This window comes from Hetaerina americana, unplaced genomic scaffold, assembly GCF_022747635.1.
Source record: "Hetaerina americana unplaced genomic scaffold, ioHetAmer1.1.p SCAF_4, whole genome shotgun sequence".
NCBI classification, from domain to species: Eukaryota; Metazoa; Arthropoda; class Insecta; order Odonata; family Calopterygidae; genus Hetaerina; species Hetaerina americana.
Window position 1 is genome coordinate 97,765,827 of NW_027286985.1, and position 21,085 is coordinate 97,786,911.

A 21,085-nucleotide genomic window follows, 5' to 3' on the forward strand; every position below is an offset into this window, starting at 1 on the left:
TTCCACAGAAAATTTATTACGATACGACTCGAGTTGCGACGTTCTACGTCATCTTCAAACCTGACGATGACGTTGAATGCTGAAACCCGGGTCGTATCGTGATAAATTTTCTGTGGAATCACAAAGTTATTATATTTTCATTTCCAATAAAATATTGGAATCCCGAGACTATGAAATAACCGCTGGCCATAAATGGATAACTTTCGAAATGTTAAGTGGAGTGAGCCCTGACACCAGAAATTACTACAGAAGTTACAATTACCGTAGACCCAGCTGGAAATGTTTCGATATAGTTTTGGCAGCGAAAGTTAAAAAAATTAAGTTTATACGATTACAAATTTAGAGACAAGAACTCCGAAAGACGTTCATAGGAAATCTTTGTGATTACCTTCAACACAGAAAACCCTTAGGACTGCGGCAGTTGCGAGCGGAAGGTTTAAGAGGCTTCCACTCTTTGGAACAAGAAAGAATGAAGAAGGCAAAACACCACTTTTCAAGAGCGTGCCAAACTAGAAACTAAATGCTCTCATTCCAAATGAAGATGTAGCTAAGAAGAAAATCGACTGGAACTGAAGCATGTAGTGGAATCTGAAGTTAACCAAAGAACTGAACTAACCCATTAGGAATTTGCGGGATTCTTCCGATACAAGGAAAAGGAGCACGCGCCTGGACATTGCCAATATTAAATTCAAGGAACAATATTTTCAAAATCAGCTCCAATTTTATCAAAAGCTGTATATAAACTGCTGAGGCATTGTTGGGATTTTTCTAAATTCTCGTTTGGTGTAAAGGAGATTCTCTAAACGATAATTCTCCAAGGAGATAATAACGACCCGTATATATATATATATATATATATATATATATATATATATATATATATATATATATATATATATATATAAGGTAGTGCTCACCGAATTGACTTGAGCTGAAATTGTTTAAAATAACACTAAAATCTATACGTATTTTTTTGATATCGTAGCTGCTTTTCATAGCTTAAGGTGGCCCTTTGTCATCTCAACTATGTAGCATCGAAAACTATCCAAAACACCCTACCATTCAAAAAGTCTTAAATCCTGTCCATGATATTTTTATCTATGTCATATGCTTTGTAGTAGTTTCCTAAAAGGTACTATGTCGAAAGCTTTTTTTAAAATCTAGAAAAATCGCCTTCACTGGAAAATTGCTCTCTCCCGAACCAGGAATATCATGAGCAAAAAGCAAAAGTTGTGACACATAGGACCTACCATTTCTGGAACCGTGCTGATATTTGATTAACAACTATTGACTCATTATCTAACTCTTGAATCATTATTGAGGCATCTCATTATCGAACGAACAATTATATGTTCCTTGACCTTGAATGATATGGTTGTGAGCGGAAGAGTTATGTAATTGCTCGGATCCTCCCTGTCTCTGATTCCAAATATGGGTGTCCATTAGCAGTTTTCCGGTCACTGGTAACCTTGTAATCTACATGTATAATGGACTTCTTAAATACGATTTATAGATACGGTGCAATTTCGTGCATTAGTTCCTCAAATATACGAGCTGGAATTCGACCAGATCCGGAGGATTTATTAGGGTTAAATTTTTTCAGCAAATGATCTATTCTATTACGAATTTTCACTTTTGGACACTGGTTGGAGGAAATGATTGAATAATCTACGGGGGATATTCCGTGAGACATTGGTGAAAACGCTTTGAAATACGAATTTAATAAGTTGGCCTTTTCCAAATTACTGGTTACCATTTTCCCTCCAGCGTTTTTCAATAAATTAAGTGCAGACGTATTTCCTGAACATCTCTGACACAGGGAAAATGCTTTTAGATGCTCGTTTAAATTTTCCGCTAATCTTTTACTTTTGAATTTGCTTAACTCTTTCCGAAATTCTTTCTTAACATTTGCCCTAGCAATCTAAAGTCTTAAGTGATCCAATTCTCTTTGTTCCTAGTGATATCGTTCCTTTTATTTTTAATCTTGGCGTGATTTAGAGGTCTTAACAATTTTCTATCTTCCGAGTCGTTACATCCAGGTTCCGTGTTATCTTTCATAAATTTACTAGAAATGAACCTGTTGAGCGCGTGATGTCTAGAAAGTGACTTCACGTATCCTCGTTATTTCGGTTTTTTTTTTGTATTTCTGAAAATTTATAAATGATCTATGTCACACGAACTTTAATCTCCATTTTTAAAGAAGACTCCATTTTTAAAAAAGTATATTTTTCTTTGGAGATTCTTACTTCGGACTCCTTTTAGGGAAAACGTAGAATTTACTCCTCTGTGGTCGCCGATGGCTTTAATAATTTCCGTATTTAAAACGTTTTCGGGTACGCTTGTTGCTGTCAAATCAAGGATAACATCGTCCCTTTTTGGTGAAGTGACAAGTTAATGCATGGAGTTCAACGTAAAAGAATTAAGTAGCGACTCGCAAGTATCTTGGTCTCTACCCCCGTTTTAAAAAGCTATATGTGCTCCAATCAATATATATATATATATATATATATATATATATATATATATATACGTATATATATATATATATATATATATATATATATATATATATATATACGTAAGAGATTGTAATCTCCACCAATTTTAATGCCACGATCATTGTTTTGGGATGAGAAACTTTTAATTTTTTCGTCCAGCTCTAGTATTCAATTACCTTTGCCGTCTGGTGGCCTGTAAAATGGGCATACAAGGTATGTATAAAAAGTTTCGATAACAATTTATTCCTGACTAGTGCTAGAAGTGCTAAATTGAGACCGTTGGTTAAGTACTCACATCGCAGATCGTATTACCATTGATAAGACGACCGTGCACACCACTATCACTGAAAATTTGGCGATGAGAAAGATCTGCGCTGAACTCATTCCAAAGGTCTCGATCGCGACGATTTCCCAACCCTTTTACTGCCTGGAATTGGCACCAGCACACTATTTTCTATTCCCAAAGGTGAGATACTCCCTCAAAGGACACCACCATAGGACCTTGAGTGCCATCAAAAAAGTTTAAACGCGTACCCTTTAGGACCTTCCTGAATCCACCTACCACTTCCGCCTGAAATTGTTCCCGATACTTTTTATACAAACCATATGCATAGGCCCTTTTGGATTTACCTTTTCCATTGCATACGATTACCAAACTGTTAACTGGATACATCTTGACCCTATCGATGTCACAGTTTTTAGCTGAAATAAAGACACTGTCCGCAATTCTATTTACCCTGTCATTTCTCTAAATGGAAAATGATTTTGGGAATATTTCACTGGAGGTGATATCAGTCGATAAGCTGTTGGTGGCAAAAATGATACCACATGGAGTTTGTGCGACCCTCGCTTTTTACCTCTTTGGTCGCGATTATTATATTAAAGGCGAAGGAGGGTCTAATCACAAACCTTGAGTTGATGCGTTTGCGTTCACGTGCCTGAGTCAGAGAGGATGTGAGACGATTATTTTTTTGCATTATTTTCCTATTTTAGATTTTTTATTATAAATAAATTTTTAATGAGTTTTTTACATTTTGAAGGAGCCTTTAATTCGAAAATTGTTTTATTTATTTATTTGGGATTGTGTAAATCAAAGACCTGAATGAGATGCCGTGACAGTTTCTTTAACTGAGTAATCCGCTGATGTGTTCCGAAATGCAGGAATTCCACCAAGTGTAAAAATCACTCTTCTTAATCCTTTCCAATCCGACATCAAAATTCCTATTTCCCCTCGATTTTGATCCCGGCCGAGGAGAATGATTTTCACTCCATTTGGCTATTGACGGCATTTATCACACAGAGTACCATCTCTTCCAAAAGCTGCAGTCATTGAAATTAAGTATTTATTCCGGCAGCAAGTTCAGGTGAATATTTCCTGTAATTTATCCCCTCCCATAGACTAAGCGGTGGGATGGCTTGCGTGTCCCGTTTTCCCTTCGAGGTCAGTTGGCGGAGCGATGAAAATTTCCCATCATTGCAACAATCGTGCCAGAAATTGGTCGACGACAACCCCTTTACTCTCATGGGTGCCATGGACGGGTGCGGATTCGGACCAAAAATTTGTCGTGAGGGTAAAATACAAGCGGAAGACAAAAGATATACCACGCCAAGTGTTTTTCTCAGTGAGAGGCGCAAATACGTCTGGCCCCGATGTGGTTCTCATTTAAATCGATGGCGCCACGTTAAAAACCTCATTGATGAAGATAAATGGGGGACATAGCAATTATATCTCCCATGAACTCTCATGAGAGATATAATTGATATAACAAGACTGTAACAAACGGAAAATGACTCCTGGCTCCCCGAGTCTCGGCCTACTGGACCTGGTACCGCGCCTGGCAGAGAGGAGCGGCCAGGGCTTCGCGTCGTCGCTATCAAACGAAATCCTTGCACAGACGAGCTGACAACAGTGGAAAAGATGACGCAGAGTGGAACTTGTTGGAACGGGATGTGGAATGTTAGCACGATATTAAGGAAAGAGAAGCCATAAAACATCGCGATAGAAAGGAAGGAGTAAGTATAGATACGTTAGGTAAGCGTGAGGTGACATGGAGATAGAGTGGGGATTATTGGAGCGACGACTAACGGGTAATTTAGAGCGAGATGGAGGCGAGTCCACCTGGAGTGGCCATAGCCTGAGGAGGAAACTGTGGAGAGAGTGTACGATTATGAAGCAGGCGAGTGAGAGAATTCTCTCGGTAGAGAAGCAAGCAGGCATGAGCAAATATGCGTAGTGGCATTCAAGTTTTACATCCAGTAAAGTAATCAAAAGGAGTAAAGAAGTAGATATTCCATTGAAGTGGAAAAGAAATGATTAAGGATAAGCCAGGAAGGAAGAACAAGGGGTATTATAAGGAGCTGGAACCCAGGTGTAGGCAATACTCTAGATGAGAGAGAGGTAGGGTAGTAGAGTTTAAGAATTAGAAATGATCGGGGAAGGAAAGCGATCGAGTCCTGCCGGAGACAGCGATCGATAATAACCAGAACCTGCCTCAACCAAAGTCGCACCCACAGACACGTACGTATATACAATGGATAATGTTGGGAGGAAGAGGCAAAAATCGATTAGGTTACACTATGCCTAGATGTGGAGGAAGGAATAACGTTTTCAACCTGCGTGGCTTTCCGTCGATGGATACGGATTTGGACTATTTTTTTATGAAATGTTATTTTAAAAACAATAGAAATAGGATAGGTAGGTGAGTACAAAGTTGAAATTAATAGTTTTTAACGGAGAAAAAAGCAAGGCATACACTAGAAATTTTGCTATCAATGTTATACAATTGAAGCGGGTGGAATGGAAAACGTTGATGGGAAGATGAGACATTAAAAACGGTATAGAAAGAGCAGTCGCGGCAGCAATTAGGTGGCGCAAACCCCAAGAGAATTCAGAAGCCATGGCTGACAGGGAAGAGGATTACGCTAATGGAAAGGAGAGGGAGAAAACTGGAAATACGTCTACGCTGAGACGGAGAAAAATGTGAGAGGAATGAATTAATATTGAGGGACAGGGATTGAGGGACATATAGAACCTTAAAAATGCGTTGGAAAGGGAAGTGCTAGGATTTGGAAAGTTTCATAGGTAGGGAAGTATAGAAAAATTATATAAGAAGGTAACAGAATTGTTCGGCTGTAGCAAGGGAAAATCAGTTTGTACACGAAGCTAGACAACAATTATTCATGACACTAGAAATTATTCAGGGACGGTGGAAAGAATACGTTTAAGAATATTAAAATGAAATGATTAGATTAGCCAGTTTAGAAATAGAAATAGCATGTGACATAGACGAAGACAGCTTGGGTCCAGGAATACAGAATAGCAAATTATAAAAAACGCTACAGGACACGGATACGAACTAGACGGTTGCAAAATGTAATATCCCGACAGAATTGCTCAAGAAATTCGATGTAAATGGCATGAAGACATGCTTATGATGTTTAAGTAGCATTTCTGAAGGATACATGTGGCATGAAGACCTCATCAAATCCACATTACGGTTACATTGGGTTAGGCTAGGCGTGATTCTCCCCGGTGGATAAACCACAAACAGCGATAAATGTAACGGGGATGCATTGAGCAACGGGATACCTGTACATTAAACTTCCCAGGTTATCTCAATGCTACTGCACCTACATTCAATACAAAATTTCTCCAAGTGGACCACTGGGATGATGTCTTGAATAAAATCGCAAACAAGAAAAGATCGGAAACCAATTGAAAATTGAAAGTAAAAACACTTTTTCAATTTCGGGAGAATTGAAGAGGACAAAGTTTTGGTACTTTACCGGCAAATAGTACCAGTGAGACTTTCTCGAGTACAATTTCCAAAGAGTTAGCTCCTCGGTTTCCGATTAGATGGAGGCCCCGACCAGATGGAAAACCCAAGAATATTTCATTAATTGGTCGTATTTGCAATTCAGAAAGTAGAACTACATATCCTAGGCGTAATGTAAAACGAGGCTGGCAGGAAATGGGGGTTTCATATCTGTCGACTCGAGAGCTATTCAAAGCGGAAACAATGAACCAGGAGAAAAATGATTGGAAACAATTCTAAAAGGTAAAAGGGGAGGACACATCACCCTCAACGAGAAAATAATATTGGTTCACTTCAACCCCCTCGAAGCCACCCACCCACTCCAAGTCAGAGTTCAGTTCCATGAAGAAACACAGAAACTCGTCAGATCCGAGGTCCACGGCATCGCTGACCTGACATGAGCCACGACCCGCAGCCTGGAGCACTTCGTGCCCGCAACCTCCACTCCAACCGCATTCGTCACCTGGGAAACTGTAGACTGAAGATTTGGTGAAAGTAATGAAAAAAATGATCTTCCCATATGCATGTTGGAGATAACGTTAACCGAAAATTGACGGGAAACTTTGTGTGGGAAAAATGAGTGCCATAGAGGAGAGACCGTTTCTTGCATACACCTGGAAATGATAAATACAAATACGCGATTTGAGCTCCCGAACAGGAGAAACGTTCAAGTATACTAGTAAAATAAAGATGGAGAGACCAATTTAAGGCAAATATTCTCACGAGGGATTTCAACGTGAGCAGTAACCATGTTCTTGTGATGGCAAAATGAAATACAAGATTTTGGAAGCACTAAAGAAATGTTGGGTTTAAAAATTATAAGAAAGAAATTCATTTAATAATTCGGCAGAGCCACCAGATAAATTGATTGGTAAAATATAAAGACTGGAAGGAAAAAAACAGCCGCACCCTGGAAAACCTGGGGGAAAGGAAAATAGATCTACGAGCACGTTGGGGATGGAAGAGGGAATAATGGATCTCGTTGAAGAGAAGAATGCGGTGACGAGAAGGAAGGAGTTTGGGCAACACAAAAAGTAAAGTATTCAGTCGGAATACATGCCGGTAAAAGGTAAATTGGATAAAGAGCAGAGTGAGGATACTGAGCGAGGTGATCTGTTGAGGGTGAGATCAGATGAGACGAATGTGGAATCACTGTCATTATAGTAAAGAAATAGAATAAAAATGATTTGGGGGCGCGGATCGGAACATACCTACCGAGCATTTTAGGGTAAGCTAAAAATGAAGGATGTAATAAAGAAGTGTACAATGTGTTCCATTGCTCACTTCTTTATTAGACATATATAAATTAGAGGTGTAGACGTAGATGTATGTGCAATGGAGATGAGAATGGTTGAGGCAATAGTATGTTTGGCTGATATTTGAAATTACTCTCAAAAGTATGAAAGACAACAAAGCACAAGACACAAGCATTACACCCGCAGAAATACCGGATAGAGACCGAAAAATAACAAATAAAAGATTATTAATATTACTAACGAATACTACAAAAAAGAAGTATACTCTTGAATTTGATTGGGAATTAAATTGGTTGGGAATTTCATTTGATTGGGAATTGCAAATTTATTACAATCCCTAAGAGTGTGCAAACAACAGAACAATAACATGTTTTCTCATCCTTCAAAAATTTTATTGAGAGTAATATAAAACGGACTTAAAAGAAATATTAAACAAAATTTAGGAGAAGATCAATTTGAATTAAGGTCAGGAAGACGAAGCGTTACAACAGAGTTAGACGAGGAAGACTGAGATTAATATAAAGGCATACGAAGTCTTTATAGATTTCAAAAAGCTCTTGATAAAGATCAAATGCTCCACTTATTTCGTCCAATGAAGATATTTATACCTGATTGGAGGCATACTAGCCAGCTATTATATTTTCACCAGATGGATAAAACTTGAATTTAACTTGGGTGAATGTAAGAAAGCAGCAGCAAGTGTAGGAAGACGAGGGAGACAACTTTGTCCCCAATCCCCTGACTCATTTACCTTTGGCATAGAGGAAGCACTCACAAGAATGATAGGAAACACCAATGCCATTTAAACTACCGGAAATCAGAGCATTCACTCCGCAGATAACAGAACAATTATTCTAGCCCGAAAAAGATATGTATAAATTCTTAAAATACAGTCTGTTTAATATTAACGATAAAAAAATGAAAATATTGATCCTAGGCAATAGGAATAAAATGAAAAAAATTAAATAAAAATGGAAAGTATAAAATTGGATCAGGTTGGAAATTTCCGCAATCAAGCCGGAGCAACATTAATAATAAAAAGAAGGAAAAGAATAGACGAAAACAAGCATTCTGAAGAAGAATTTCAAAATAATTATCTTATATTATATGTGGTGTCCGATAACCAGGAATAGATCCACCAAAACGTTTGTTTGGAGCGTGCTAATGTCCTTTATTCTATGGAGAAGGAGATGAACTTCGAATTGCATGGTAGCATGAAGGAAGAAGTGGTGAAGGGAGGGAAGTGGTGGTGGCTCTCCTGGTATGTGGCGACTCTAGAACAATAAGTTCAATTTTACTGTCAAGAAATTTAATTCTGAGAACCATCATCAGATGTTAATAATAGCCCAAACGTAAACTTAGGGGAAATTAGTTTGGGTTTAGAATGGGGTGAGAAACCTATTACACCATTGTAGAACAATAGTCGAGAGTATATAGAATATCATTACATCAACTTTTGTGCTTTTTATGTATTGAATAGGCTATGAACTAAGTGCAGTGAGCAAAGCTGATAGAAATATAATGAAATATGGGAGAAAATTGGAGGAATAGGTGACTTCATCAGAACCTGTGCTTAACTCAAATTATACAAGAAAGGGTAACAGAGGAAAAATTAGAATGGGCAGTGATAGGAGTGAGTTGTCTATTGCCGCCATTGGTTTTACTGACAATAATTTGAGAAAAGGTTAAAGGTGGCATGATGAAGGATCGCTTTATGAATGAGAGGGGAGAAGGAGGTGATTGTGCTGATTAAGGTGTAGACGATCTGGAAATAGCGAGTCAGACTTCCTAGGAATTTTAATAAATTGAGTGATTTAGGGTAGTAATATAAGAATATTGGGATGCATATTGACCATGATATAATGAGATTTGGGTGGTATTTTTGAGGAAAATTGGGGAGAAGGTTTGGGCCATACAGAGAGTAATCATTGTTGGTATCATCAGCTATTTAATCCCAAGACTGGTTTACTGCTGCATCCCTCCATCCTTCTCTATTCAGTGTTAATTCTCTCACACTCTCATAGCTTCTCTGTTTTATGCTCTTCAATTTTCCTTTATATTATGTTTCTAACTGATTCATTTTATTTCAAGGTGTGTCTACAATCAATTGAGTTCTAGGTCTGGCTAATCTAGCAAAGTAGTCTTTGAGAGGATGGGCATGGATTTGGAGCTTTTGAAAGTTGGGTGTGAAGAAGAACACAGAGACTACACTATATGGAAAGGATTCCTGATGCTGAGGTTTTGAATATGGCGTGAGAAGAGGGGAAGTTACTATTAAAGGGTGAAGGTGGCAGAAAAATTGATTGGAGAACATCATAAAAGATGGAATGGATAAAGATCAGACCATAACAGAATGCTGATTAGTCGTGGAAGAGGATGGGCTATTAGAGGGCACGAGGGTGAGCAGATGGTACACAGATAACGAATGAAGCAGAGCCTGAGGGCAATGACAGGAGATGTCACCCTAAAGGTAGCAAATTAAGAGTTCTTAGGAGTTTTCCATATGCCTTTAATAATAATAATAGCTTTTATTTGTCATTAGATGGTGTCAATCAATCACAATCCACAGACAATCCATGATAGACATTGTCAAGTTGAATTACAACAAATGCTGCGTTCAGGTAAAAGTAGTTTGCACATCAGAATCAAATCATTCCTGCATGAAATAAAAGGCTTTAGTAGAAAAACCATTTATGAACAATATTTTTGAATGTTTTCATATTCATATTTCTAGCTATTCCAGGTAACTTATAGAATATCCCAGGTATGTGAAAGATTTGAGAGTCTATGATAGCTTATATCAATTTTTGCTCTATTCTGTGTATTATGGTGATGTACATATGATCTGCTGGTAGAGTATTCAAGTTCTTTTTAACAAGGAATACCATTTGGAACAGGTATTTGCTATGTAATGTCATATTGCCAGTTCTTACAAAACGTGGTTTACAGTGGTCTTTAGCACCAATATTTGCAATTGATTTCATAGCCTTTTTAGTGGTGCAAAAATACTTTTTTCATACTTGAGATTACCCACCATTTAAGGCCATTCAATATATGAGTACGAAAATATGTATGGTATACATACACTATATAGATAAGCATTTGATATGAGTGTTTCAACTCTCCTAATTAAGTGCAATAACCAACTGCAAACACCAATTGTATGTTCACTTCAAGTTAACTCAGATTCCAAAAGAAAACAAGAATTTTACAGGTTTATTCAAGTTAAGAGGTATGCTGTTTATACTGCACATAACGTTTTGAGTTTTCTCTGTGTTTAAGAATATTTTGTTGACAGAGAATTTTGCTGGGAGTAAATGAAGATTTTTTCAGCAATATCTTTCACTTACCCTAATTCTTTTGAATGATAGATAAACTTAGAGCATAGCTTCACAATTGACATTTCTAGATAAATCATTAATCATAATGAGGAATAAAAAAGGGCCCAATGCAAATCCCTGGGGCACAACATTTGTTATATCTTTTATCTTGGAACGCTTTTCGTCATAATAGATACCTTGTTTCCTATTCATTAAGTATGATTTAAACATATGAAGGAGGGTCCCACCCAAATAAAGGGGGTCATACCACAACATAGCATCAGAACTTGTTCATTAGCAAACTCTGAGAAAAACAATCAAATGCTCTGGTTACATCACATAGAGTTATTGCATTTCCATCCTTCAAAGGCATTAAGTATGTCTATAACTACATATTCTATGCTGATGGAGTTGATTTTCCAGAGCAAAAGTCAAAGTGACAGTGATGAAAAAGTTACTGATTTCAAAATAGTTGCTTATTGTATTTTTCTACAGTTTCAAAGATGTTAGGTAGTACAGTTACCTATGATATTGGTTTATAGCTTGTCATACTATCTTTGTTACCATTTTTACACATAGGAATAGCTTTGCTATACTTTGAGAAGTCAGAGAATACACCAAGCCTAAGATATTCATTTACAATAATAATAACTATATGTGCAATACATTCAATAATGTCCATCAGTTAAGTCATAGAGAATCCATATATGTCTCTGCTATTTGAGCTTTTAAAGTTCTGGACAGCTTTTACAATATAGTACGATGAAATTAATCTTCCCTGAAATGTAAAGTGATTTACTTTTAGATTTCTGAAAAAATCCTCCGCATTCATATCAGATGCATTTACATGGCCAAGAACATTACCAATGGTTGAGATAAAATAATTATTAAATTCATCAAGTGATACATCTATTTTCATTGGATTGATACACTTTTGGTTTTCATTTTCTATCAATTCCCATCTTGCCTGGTGTAGATTATTACGTTTGAAGTAAAATATATTTGGCCTTCCTTTTCTCATAAGTAATTTTGGATTTATACATTCCTTTTACATCTTTGTATTTAGTTATTCATAGTGAGTTTTATTTATCTTGAAAATTGACTGTAGGTTTAAAACTTGAACTCTCATTGACTCCCAATTCATCATTAAATCAGTTAAGGTAATTGTCTTTTATTGGGTAACTACCTTTGTTGGCAATTTTTTATGGAAAACATTCCGCACAATATACAACAAATCATTAATGAATAATTAAGAAGCTATAACAACTATCATCAGGCTGAAGAGTATCTCCCCAATTTATTTCAAATAGCCTGTACTTCAATTGTATTAGAACATCAGTGATCATTGGTAACGATATGACTCATTTTATGGTCCCCGTGATAATTTTGACTATGTTTGTTTTCACCCATATTTACATAGAGAAAAAGAGCAAAATGATCTGATATACCATATTCAACAGTGGTATATTTATAATTATCAGATGCATAGTTAGTAGCCATGCATAGTATCAAGGCATGCTTTCCTACAAGTTTCACTTTTGTTTGGACAAATCAGGTCAAAAGAACCAAGAAGATTAGCCAGTTGTCAGCATTGAGTATTTTTGAAGTGTATGTCTGTATTAAAATCACAGGTCATCACTATTTTAGGATTGGACCTACCCAGTTTACTTGGTGCCATTTCAAGCTTTTCACAAAATACATTAAAAGTACGTGAATTAAATTAAAAAATTAGATGAATGATACAGTGTTGCTACTTTAAGATTTAGTTTTTTAGTTAAGTTCTTTAAAATGTACCGCCACAATCTCAGAATGCTTTCCATACTGTAATGGGTTATGTAAATGTAATTCCCTCCCCCTCGGTGGCCTTCAATTCATGTCATCGTACTGGAATCTAGAAACTACCTTGAAGACTCCAACGAGGCATTTTACATTAGAAATGAACACTTTTGGTCCAATTCTTTTGGAGATCAATTATTTTCAACCGAACTTGTATCTTCTCGAATTTATCCACCATAACCGATTTGGAATCGATTCCATCCTATCCACTCTCAAAGCCAACGATTCATCCAATCTCCATGCATATAAGCTGTCCAAAAATAATATAAACACGTTTCTCCTGAGGAGATAGATAATATGCATCTATGAGAGTAATTAGAGAGTGACTTCCAGGTATCTACAAAGCTGAAATTTTCAGATTGTTGAACTTGTGGGGATCAGGATGGTGTGGTGGCTAACGTACTGCCTTCCCACCCCGAGGGCCAGGGTTCGAATCCCACTGGTGGCAGGATTTTTCAGAGGCATCGAAACCCCACTTGGGGTGCCATGTGCAATGAGCACTTCAAGGGGAGAACGCCATCCGCGGGACATTACGCCGCGGACACTTTGTCGCCTTCCCTCAATAGAGTAGACTCATGCCGACGCTGGGTTTCTCTCCGCCATTCATTCTCCCATTCCCTGACAACGCCACTACCACTTCCCAATCATCCGCCTATCCCTTCTAATAGCGGCAATGCCCTCCACTCTCCGTCGTCTATCCCCAATACTACTACTACTTGTTGGCGTGGTGCTTTAAGTATTAATGGATCGAAATAACGAGTAGCAACAATGTAGAGGCTCGGTTTATACGTTTACACAATTTTACGCATGCAAAACTCCCGATCAGCCCCTTTGAATCAAAGGTGAATCGCCATCGTTCGGATGCTTTCGGGAGCACCGATACCTTTGCCATGACCTTTGGTATTAATTTTTAATGCCCAAGTTAATCATCAAAGTAACATTTATCGTGAAATTTTTCGATTAAAATAATATATGCGTGGTAGTGCTTCGACCTTAAAACGACGCGTAAAATTCGATCTCAGGCAAACTTCCTTGTCAATATAGGAAATCACGGTTGAATTAGTAGAAATGGAGGGGGGGGGAATTATATTAATCTCTAAAAGTAGAATGAACAGGATACGTGAAACGACTGACAATATACAAAGTGATATGTATCCAAGTCACGAGTAGAACATCCGCAAAAGCTGCTCTCAGCCTTATTCCATTATGAACTTATACCGTATGAGTATTGGCGTTGGAGAGCATTGACTGCACCCCTGAAAAGGAATCGCTCAAGGGCCCAGTAATTTGAGTGCTCGAGTGTGCTACCGATCGGAGGGGTACGCCCAAACAGCCAGCAGACCGTTCCGTCGCCCACACTCCCTCTCCCTCAACCTACCCTCCTCTCCTTTATTTATTCCTTGCGCCTTCGCTGTTTCCTCGCTTTAGTCATCCCTTTCACTTTGTCAGCCAGTTTTTGTCCTCCATCAAAGACCACTCCGAAAGAATTTAGCTTCTATAATTTAATTTTATCGTTGCTCTGTTTCAGGGAGAACGACAACGGAAGCAGGGTGGAGAAGCACGTCAGACATCGCCACACGAGGTGACCAGTCCGCCCTCCCGGCCATCCTACTTGGGATTTCAGCGTGCGTACTGCCTTCACGAGCTCTAAAACTCAATCCTCAGGCATCATTCGTATCATTTCAAATAATATTCTGAATAAAAATGGCGGTATTTTGTGAAGTGGATATTAACATTAAAGTTTTGACTAAAAACATATTGTTATTGGTATTCTACCACATAAGGAAGGTTTTGGAATGAACACAGACGATACAAAAGCACAATAATACATTTCCTAGCCTCTACTAACAAAACGCAACCTGACACCACATTAAAAACTCCTTCAATTCCGCATAGTTACTCATTAATCCTGTACTTTCTCTCTTCTATCCGGCCAACATGCCTAACAATATCCTACCCTTCCTCGCTAGTCTACCTTCCCCTCTATCACAGTCTTTAACATCCCATTGCCAATTAAAATGCTCTGAATCGTTTCGATTTCTCCCAGCAATACCCTTTCCTCCCATGCTTAAAAACTCCTCATTTGTGTTCTTCTCTGTCCATTTTACCTTCTCCATCCTTCTCCACACCCACATTTCAAAAGCCTCGAATCTACGCCTATCATCCTGCTTCAGTGACCATGCTCCCGCGCCGTACATAACCACGCTCTATATTTAAGTTTTTGAGTGCCTTTCCTTAGCAACCTTACTCAACGTCCCTTTCATCAATTCCCTTCTCGCAAAAGCCTCGTTGTCAGACATAATTCTTCTCCTTTTGCCCCGACTACTTTGGCCATTTTAGTCCAAAACTCTTCCAAGATATGTAAATTATTCCACTGTCCAAAGGTTATGAACTCCCATTTTGATGTTTCAATTAGCCATTCTCTCTCTGTAAAATCTCATAACCTTATTTATATACATCAATTCTCATCCCATACCTATCGCAATGAATGTCCAATGTACTCTGTGAGGCTTGCAATCCTTTGGCTGACTGACAAACCGAAGCTTGATCATGAAGAAACCTAACTGATTTTATGAATTCCCTACCCACTATCATTCTTATATCTAGTTCTTCCCAAGTCTCTTTACCCATTTTCTTTACATTTAAGTTGAGCGGTACAGGTTCCTAACACCGCCCATCCGAACTATCCGTCCCCCACTCACACATGAGCATTTTGAGCAGTTTGAGGCATGAAAAGATGCGGATAAGTCTACTATCGATCCAATCTACTCCAATTTTCTGCTACACATTAATGACATCTACCTTATTAATTCCATCAAACCCTTGACCAAAGTTTATGAAATTGAAAAATACATCCTGATTATAATCAACGTTCCTCTCTATTAGTAACCTCATTACTGCAATGGGATCACTCATGCCTCTCCTTCTCCTGAACCCAAATTTATCATCCTCTAAGTAAACATCTTCCCTGCTCTCCATCCTTTTGCTGATGATCCTGAGATTCACTTCAACTACGGGTAAAATAGTCCTCAGTCCTCACATATGATGGTCTATGCCTCTTTTTGAATAGAAACTAATACTGATCTGACAAAGTCTTTCGGCCAAATTCCTCTCTCATACCTGTAAATTCTAATAATTAGTCCATAAACTCTTCCTCCCACATTATTCTAAAGCGTTAAGTAGTTCCTTTGGAAGGTTGTCTACCCCCACGGCCTTATTTTAATTGCTTTATTTCTTCCTTTCTTTTCTCTCGTCCTTAACATATAGTATATGGTCCTAAACTTTCCTCATTTACGTCATATTTTCTTTCAACGTCTAAGACTAAGCCGGCCTAATATTTTTGCCATGTAGATCCTCTATATATTCCTTCCATCTGCCATTTATCTTCCCTAATTCGACTGATATTTTTTCTGATGCAAATTTTATATACACCATCATGATCATTGGTCGTTCAATCCTCAGATTGATTGACTGCAGCCTCCATCCTACCTTATCTGATGCTAATTGGCTTGCTTCCTGGAATTTTTTTGCAATGTACTTTCTTCTTTATTCGCCCCATGTATTTATCCCTTTGCCTTCCGCTTGGGACTTTTCACTCTATTTTTCCTTCTATTATATTCTTCATGAATCCATGGTGCCTCAGGTTGTGGCCAATCCATCTGGTTCTTCTTTTCTCTGCGGTGTTCCATAAGGTCCGTTCTTTATCTATTCTTCTGCATACTTCTTCATTTCTTATTTCATCCATCCATTTGATCTTAAGCATCCTCCTATAGCGCCAAGTTTCGAAGGCTTCTAGTCTCTTGTGGTCTACTTTTCCGATGGTCCATGCTTCTAATCTAAAGAGTGCCACGCTCCATACGAATATTTTCACGTAATGTATCCTCGTCTGTAGTTCTATCTTCTTTGAACACAGCAGTTGTATTTTCATTGTGAATGCTCTCTTAGCTTGAGCTATTCTTTGCTTGATGTCTGTAGTAGCTCTTCCGTCTCATGTGATGGTACTTCCGCGATAGGTGAAGGAATCCACTAACCCTAATTTTTGTCCTTTCAGTGTGACTACTGTATTCCGCTTCTCTCTTCCATATCCTTGGATTTTAGTCTTCGTCTTGTTTACGTCCATGTTTTATCTTTGTAGAACTTGATCCAATACGTTCATTGGCTTTTGAAGATCCTCCTGGTTTTCTGCCATCATTGCAATATCGTTGGCAAAGCATAGCATGTTTATCTCTTCTCCATGGATCCTAATTCAATTTAATCCGATGCCTTTTGCTTCTCTTATTGCCTCCTCCAGATACATGTTGAACAATGCAGGTGAGAGGTTGCATCCTTGTCTAACTACTTGGTTAATTTTAGTCTCTATATGTCGTCCATCATTAGCGTTTTGGCCTCTTGCTTCTTGTATAGATGATAGATTATTCTGCTGTCGTTGTAATCTATTCCGAGTTTTTCCAGCAGTCCAAGCATCTTGTTCTATTCCTCACTATCGAAGGCTTTCTCCAAGTCCACGAATACCGCATACAGTTGCTTGTTCACATGTATTGTTTTCTCTATCATGATTCTCGGACTGAGTATGGCTGCCCTGGTTCCTCTGTTCTTCCTAAAGCCAAATTGGTTTTCCGATATATTATCTGCAATTTTCCTTTCCATCCTTCGACTTTTTAATGTGTGGTAGTATTTTTGATGCATGTGACACAAGACTCAAGGTTTGGTGTTCCTCACATTTCTCTGTCCTCGTCTCCTTTGGTATCGCTATTATCACACTCCTTTGAAAGTCTTCAGGAAGACTTCCGCCTTTGTAGCTATCTTTAATTGTTCCATACAGATCGTCCTTGGCGAAGTATCCGTCGATTTTTGTCTTCTCCAGGAGCTTTGTTTTTCTTAAGATCTTTTATTACTGCTCAATCGAATTCACTCCTTAGTATGTTTGAGCCCTGGTTTTCGTTATCCGCTTCACTCCCGTCTTTCATCATGCTTTCTTCTGGCGGCCTCGGATCTTGGTAGAGTTCTTCGATGCATTGCTTTAATCTATTCCCAATATCTTCACATTCTATCAGTATATCCCCGTTTACATCCCTGATGCTGTTGCTTTTCATTTTCCTTTCTCCGAAATGTTTCTTCACCAGTTTTTATGCTGTGTCGGTATTCCCCTTCTTCATATTTTCGTTGATTTCCTTGCAGCAGCCTTCCATCCAATGCTCCCTGGCCTTTTTTGCATTCTCGGTTGACTTGGTTCTTAAGCTTCTTGTAGAGCCTTTCCTCTTCATCATTCCTGGCGTTCTTGTATTTTCTTCTTCCTTCTATTAGTTTCCTTATCTCCGTCGTGATCCATGGTTTCTTCGTGTCGGCTCTCTCTCTCGCCAGTTGCTCTTTTGCAACTTCTGCGATTACCCTCTTCAGTTCATCCTATCTCTATTCAGTGCTCCTCTCTCCTTCATCACCTAGTTTGCTGTTAATGGCCGAGGCGAATCTTTCTCTGTTGTCTTTTTTGGCCAGAAATTGTGAGTCCCACCTTGGTATTCTTAATTTTGTTGTGGCAGAAAATTAGGTGCTAGGTGTTGATCGTTAGTTATGTCTGCACCGGGGTAGCTCTTGCACTGCTTCACGTGGTTCCTGTATCCCCTTCTCACTAGTATGTAGTCTATTTGGTATCTTGCGATATCCCCTGGCATCTTCCACGTGTACCTCCCTCCACTTGTTCGTACACTTCTATTTTTTATTCTGTATGGCTAGACGTCGACATGCGTGCTTGCACGATCGCGGTGTCCGTGAGCTCTCCCTCCAGCTTAACCATCAGAATTCTCTCGTTGTACGGCAAAATTGCCTTTACTCTTGTGCCTAAATCTTTCTTCAGTATGATGCCAACGCCTGCGATCCTCCAGTCGTCTCCCGATTATATAACTCGCTATCCGTCGCTCCAGTAGTCATCTACTCCTGATCACTTCATCTCGCTAACTCCCAGGATGTCTATACCCAGCCTATCCATTTCTATCTTGGCGTTCTCCAGCTTTCCGCTCACCCCTAAATATCTTACATTCCATGTCCCTATCCTGCATCTACCTTTCCTGACCGATGTACCCTTCCCAGTAGTCCCCACCCTGAGATCCAATTGATGGACTATTTTCCCTCCGGAATATTTTACTGGGAAGGATGCTATTATGTCATAAATAGGTGGAGAGGAGGGCTGCATCTCCTCGGGAGGCTAATGCGGCAGTCTCCCGTTGCCTTCCGCATCGCAGTACATCGGCTGATTCCGTGAACTTCACTCTCGCCCGAAGCTGTGGTTGTTGATGCTGGACCGATCCTGATGCCGGGCCGATCTCGATTTTATATTGTGCACGTAAAATCCCTTCTTACTAACTGATAGTACACTCACATTCCCATACTGCACAACAATTTCACTCTTGCTTGGCAAACTCTCCATATCCTCATGCTGTAACTTTCACCACGCTTCTTTCGCCCTATTAGTTTCCTATACTCATATTTGTTTTACTATTATTTTTAGTATTAATATTATAACATCGTTCCAAGTTGACAGTTTTCCAGGTGGTAACATACATTCAATGCATTAAATTTCACACATAAATGCCGTATTCACATTAAGTTTTTGCATAATTTCTTAAATATCTTTACATTCTTTGGGAAGGGCTCGAATAGTTCTGCAAATGGCCTGTTCCAATCAATGATAGTTTTGTGAAGAAATTCATTTTTCCATACTAGTTCTCTCTGCCCGTCATTTCTCCTTCTACTTCTGGTCATTTCTCCCCTTAAATTCAAGATTTCCATCGTCCTCCCTCAATTCTCCCAAAGTTTAACCCCCTTTTTAAGTATGGGGAACATTACAAAGGGTCTACCTCTTTTTCTCCATTTTTTTAATGATTCCCAATCGAGTATTTTAAAAATTTCTGTTACATTCTCCGTCCTAGTGTGTTTCCCAAATACACCTGACAGTTTTTTTGTAACTTATCCAGTTTTTCAATTAGCCCTTCTTCGTGTGGGTTCCATATTTGTGATGAGTACTCTAAAATTGGTCTAACCATGACCTTTTCTTTGGCTGCGCTACTGCTCCCTATGATTTTTTTCTTGTCACTCAATGTAACATTTTGAAATATTTCTCAGAAATAAATTACTCGTTCGGCCAGTGCCCTAAACCTTTGGTTAAATAAGCACCTAAGTATTTACAGCTTTTACGTTTAGGGATTTAGCTTACTAGTTGAATTTATACTTCCATCTACTTATCCGTGTTTTGACATTCTTCCATTTCCTTCTCTCATCTATCTTTCTTACTGCCTCGCCCGTTATACACGTTTTATTTTCCTTTTTACTACTATTTGCTAGTTTCTTTTGCGGCTTTCAATATCCCTTTTTTTGATAGGTCCCATGTCGCCTCTATAGTACCCAGTTTCATGTGTTAACCCATACTTTTCTCGATAGCCAGATGAGACTCCTTTCTTATCATTCCCTCTGATGCTTCCATTTCCTTTCCAAGTTCCATTTACTCAACTGCGATCCCTGTCTTATCCTCTTGAATCTAACATTACACTTTATTAGTACTTAAGTATCAACTGAAGTCGCACCCACTCCTAAGAAACTGTGCTAAACAATCACGCTGTTCTTAAATCTGTTGCCAACCTTAATATAGTCTAACTGATACATCTTCGAATCTCTGAACATCATCCACGTACACTTAAGCCTACTGTGATGTTTAAACCCCCGTTCGTTATTATTAACCCCTATCTCCTGCAGAACTGTATGAGTAATGCTTTCTCTCCGCAGTCATTTCTTTTTCCCTAACCGTAGTCCCCCTGCCTCACTTCAACCTATGCCCAGTAGCCAAATAGTCGAAGTCAGTGGGCAGCAAACTCATTAGTCAACAGGGCCAAGTATCGAAAGTACAACGATTGCAATTTATTTTCGGACCATATTTTTTTAAACTTAAATTAAATTAGTAGGTACATTGTTGTTAACTTAATCATGGTATTTATAAGCTGAAAACGTCCTCAATACAGCAAGCATTTTCAAAGTTTATAAACCACTAACCTTAACCAAAATATGAGCCTGGATCCTTTATGTCTGGTCGAGTTTTTTATCCAGTTAAGCTACCGAGGAAATAACCTCTCCTAAGTCTTACAATCCAAAATATTTTACCCAGGTTAAGGCGAATGATTTTTACAGTTTGAAATTGTAGAACTTTTACTACATATTTAGTTCCCTGAAATTCAAATAACGAGTATGCACCCTAATAAATTGATATAACTAGTTCAAAGGGCATGGCATTGCCTTTCCTTTATGGTAAGATATCTTCAACAACGTATGACTTCAACTTTAAAGCAAGTAGGTATATCGATGGTGTGTCACATACG

General features: G+C 38.5%; 1 protein-coding gene across 1 annotated transcript in view; it reads right to left on the reverse strand.

Annotated features, from left to right (window-relative positions):
* Eip78C (Ecdysone-induced protein 78C) overlaps window positions 1–21,085 on the reverse strand; it is a 218,691-nt gene that overhangs the window by 181,239 nt on the left and 16,367 nt on the right. The gene's annotated exons all lie outside the window — the stretch shown is intronic.